This window comes from Belonocnema kinseyi, chromosome 5 (assembly GCF_010883055.1).
Source record: "Belonocnema kinseyi isolate 2016_QV_RU_SX_M_011 chromosome 5, B_treatae_v1, whole genome shotgun sequence".
In the NCBI taxonomy this organism is placed as follows: Eukaryota; Metazoa; Arthropoda; class Insecta; order Hymenoptera; family Cynipidae; genus Belonocnema; species Belonocnema kinseyi.
The window spans coordinates 39,340,693-39,344,584 of record NC_046661.1 but is presented as its reverse complement, the minus strand read 5'-3'; positions in this window follow the sequence as shown (position 1 = coordinate 39,344,584).

Here is a 3,892-nt window from a genome sequence, read left to right as displayed (position 1 = left end):
TTTATATAACTTCATTCCACCTAGTAACATCACGTGTATTCGTGAACTAATTTGAATTCTCCCGCTAATCCGTCATCTTGGTTATGCGCGATAGAATTTAGTCCCCAACTTTTGCATTCTGTCATACATCACAACTATTCCTTACTCTCGGACCGTGTACTTGCGCGCGCGCAAACATGTATACACGCGCGCAGAATTTAAAAGTAGAGACAATGGTTACGTGAAATAAAAGGTATACACTGATGAAGTTGCCGTCACGCAGCAGTCAGTGGCCAGTGACATTCGGTGATTGATCAGAGATTGGTGCATCGAGACCATCTGAGTTTTAATTTTATGTCTTATAAAACTATTATCGGCATCAAATGTGGACGTTTTAAGTGAAAAAAAGTTGAAGGAAAAAAGTCAGTTTAATTGTTCATTTTGCGAATAACAGTTCACGCGAACATTCACTTAAAAGTTATTATTTAAGCATAAAATTTGAATTACAATGAAATACATTACATCGTTATATTATTATTAATCAGAATAATAACAAATGTTTTTCATGCACGACTTTTTTAGATTAGCCAAAAATATAACGTTGAAAATTTCATTAAATTTATGAATAACTATTAATATGGTCTAGTGAAAAATCTTACGGTTTCTAAAGAGGTAGGCTATTTGACTATTTATTTCTTATATATTTATATTATTATTTATGTATATTATTATTTCATATATTTCAGTACAGCCACTATTACTTTCATTTTTTCGAAAATCTCTCTTTAGCTATTTACCCCCCTTCCCCCGCTCAAAAGACTTTCAAACATTTTTTTATAAAATAGTGGCTTGATGAAACATTTACTATATTTTTTCGTTTATTTTAAGAGTAAAAAATTGGGGTTCACAAGTTGTTAAGACGGCTTGGCTGTAAACTATGTGGTCCAGTTCTTATCGCTCGACTTCGAGGGTGGACTGTTGTTCTTAATTATGCATTTTTTGAACGATATCTGGTTTATGCGTTGTTAAATTTTATAAAGAATCTAACTCTTTTTCTAAAAAAACGTAACTTACAATCAAACCGTCTTAATAACTTTAAAAATTCTGGTTCTTATTCTTAAAGTATGCCGAAACTTTCATAAAATTTCATCAAGCCACTATTTCACAAAAATTTATAGAAGGTAATTTTATTTTTAGATCTTATAATTCCTAAAAAAGTAAAGTTCTACCGACAAAGTTACATAGATCTAAATTAAAATCTAAATTTTCCAAATTTGGAGAGAAATATTTATATTCATCCCTATATTATTAGGTGTTTAACTAAGTTCCCGCTGTTTGCCAATAGCTGGCTCCAGCAGTAAGTGCTGATCGATTTTGACATTCAAAACTTCAGGAACTAAGCTTAGACATATGGTAAAAAAACAGTGTTGACACATTAGTGATTTTATTTTGGCGTCATATACTTTTGGTTGTTTGAAAATGTTTGATTTTGTGCCAAATAACTGTTATTTGTGGAAACTGTTCAATTTCTTCTTTCATTCGAAGAAAACCGCGGCTGAAGCGGATCAAGAGCACCAAAAAGTTTGCGGAGCCCTACCGAAAGAAATCTCTGAGTTTTCTTTAGCGAAATAGCTTGGCCCATTTGAGTATATAAACAAAGTCGATTTAAAACAAAATAGTCTCGGAGATAGTTTGAGAGATTTGGGTCATTTTCAAGATCCTTTTAGTGGTCTTTTTAAGAGTGGTGCGACGGTAATGTTCTTTTTGTATTCGTCACGTACCGGGCGGGCAAAGTTATTTACAGTAGTTGTTCGTGGCTAATCCGCACTCCCTTTTTAAATTTCTCTTCAAATTACTAACACTTTTTTTTAATTGATGAATTTTCTCATTATACTTATTTATAATTATAACTTATATACTTCTAGTTGAATTCAAAAATGTTGTCTTTTTTGGCATATCTCATTCCATTTACGAGAAACTTTCTATTGATTCCAATTTTAAGCATTAAAAAAAAAAAGATATCTGAAGTCATCGAAACCCGTACATTCCGAATTATTATGTTTTAGGCTGTTAACTATAAAATTAAAAAAATCTACTTCTAAATTTTAATCCGAAAGCTTAACAAAGGACCCTTGAGTGTCGGCTACTCTATTGAGATAGCCTCTCTGCTTGTTATTTATGATCGTATTCTTATTTCAATTTCGGAAAGGATATTTTAAAGCCTTTAGACCATTAAAACGAGCTTTTTGGACCTTTAAAAATATCTCCCTAACTTTTCGGTAGGGAGATGCTGCTCTAATTGAAACAACATGCCGTGACTGGTTCCGTCGCTTCAAAGACGATGATTTCAATGCTGATGACCGTTCGCGTGAAGAAATGCCAAAAACCTTCAACGACGCTGAATTGGAGGCATTGCTCAATGAGGATCCATACCAAACGCAAAAATAGCTTACTTCAGCATTAATAGTTACCCGCCAAGCCATTTCCAAGCGATTGCATGCGTTGGAAATGATTAAAAAACAAGGAACTTGTGCCATTTGTGCGTGCCATTTGTGCGTCGTTTTTTCGCATGTGAAAAACTGCTTTAGCGGCAAAAAAGGAAGGTTTTTCTTCATCCCATCGTGACGGGTGATGAAAAAAGGATTCATTACAGCAACCCAAAGAGAAGAAAGTCATGGGGACTGCTCGGTCATGCTTCTACGTCGTCGGATCCGTCGAATATTCACGCATCAATACTTCCCGCAAATAACGATTATTTGGTACAAAATCAGACATTTTAACACAACCAAAAGTATATGACGCCAAAACAAAATCACTAATGTGTCAACACGGATTTTTTTACCATATGTCTAAGCTTGGTTCATGACGTTTTGAATGTCAAAATCGATCACCACTTACTGCTGGAGTTATCTATTGGCAAACAGCGGGAACTTACTTGCGCACCTAATATTATTTTTTATTATTGTAATATTCACAGTTGTACCTCAGAATATCGACATTAGATATCTTTTAAAGCAAAAATAAATCTTCGTCCGATCGCTTATTTATTTATTGGCAGCTATTATTTATTTACAGCCATGTAAGCAATGACAATGTGACAAGAATAATACGTTTTATTTTGTACCAGACATTCATAGTAAAATTTCCAAAAATATCTATTTACTTAATGACGGTTTTCGCTAATAACAATAGTTGTAAACAATAAGGAACTTGTTTTGATAATGATAATTGAGATAATTATATTTTTTACGGTAAAATGAAGGTTAAAAAAAGGGTTATTGCTAATAAATTGAAAATTGTGTCTTGTAGGGGGCGTAAATTTATAAAACATATATTTTTTATAAGGCCGTGAATAAATAATGATTTGCCGGACGAAAAATTATCTCTATTGTGAGAAGTTTTTTTTTTGCCAACAAGATTGATATACAATCGTTTTAAAAATCAATACTGGTCGTTCAGAGTCTTTATTTATAACAATTTGTATAAACAATAAAGAAAGAGAGTTTATGAAGAATGAACAGTGTTATTAATTTTAGGTATAGGTTTCGCAACAGTTTTAGGGACAATCATGACATTTTAAAGTTTAAAATTTTTTTGAGCAATACATTCTGAAGTACAACTGTGCAAAAATGGCAGTGTTGTTAAAAAATTATTTGTTGGTTGAACTCCTTTGTTAGGCATCCATTTTTGTTATAATTCGTCTTTTTCAATGAAAATTAAACTATTTAGTTGAAATACTTCGTTGACAATTCATTTTGTTATGATTCATCATTTTAGATGAAAAATCATCTCTTCGTAAAAAATTTCACCATTTTGTTGAACATTCTTTTTTTAAATAATTATTTCACTAAAAATTTAACTACCCTTCAACTCCACACTAGACAAAATGTATGTTTTTTATTTTGTTTAAATT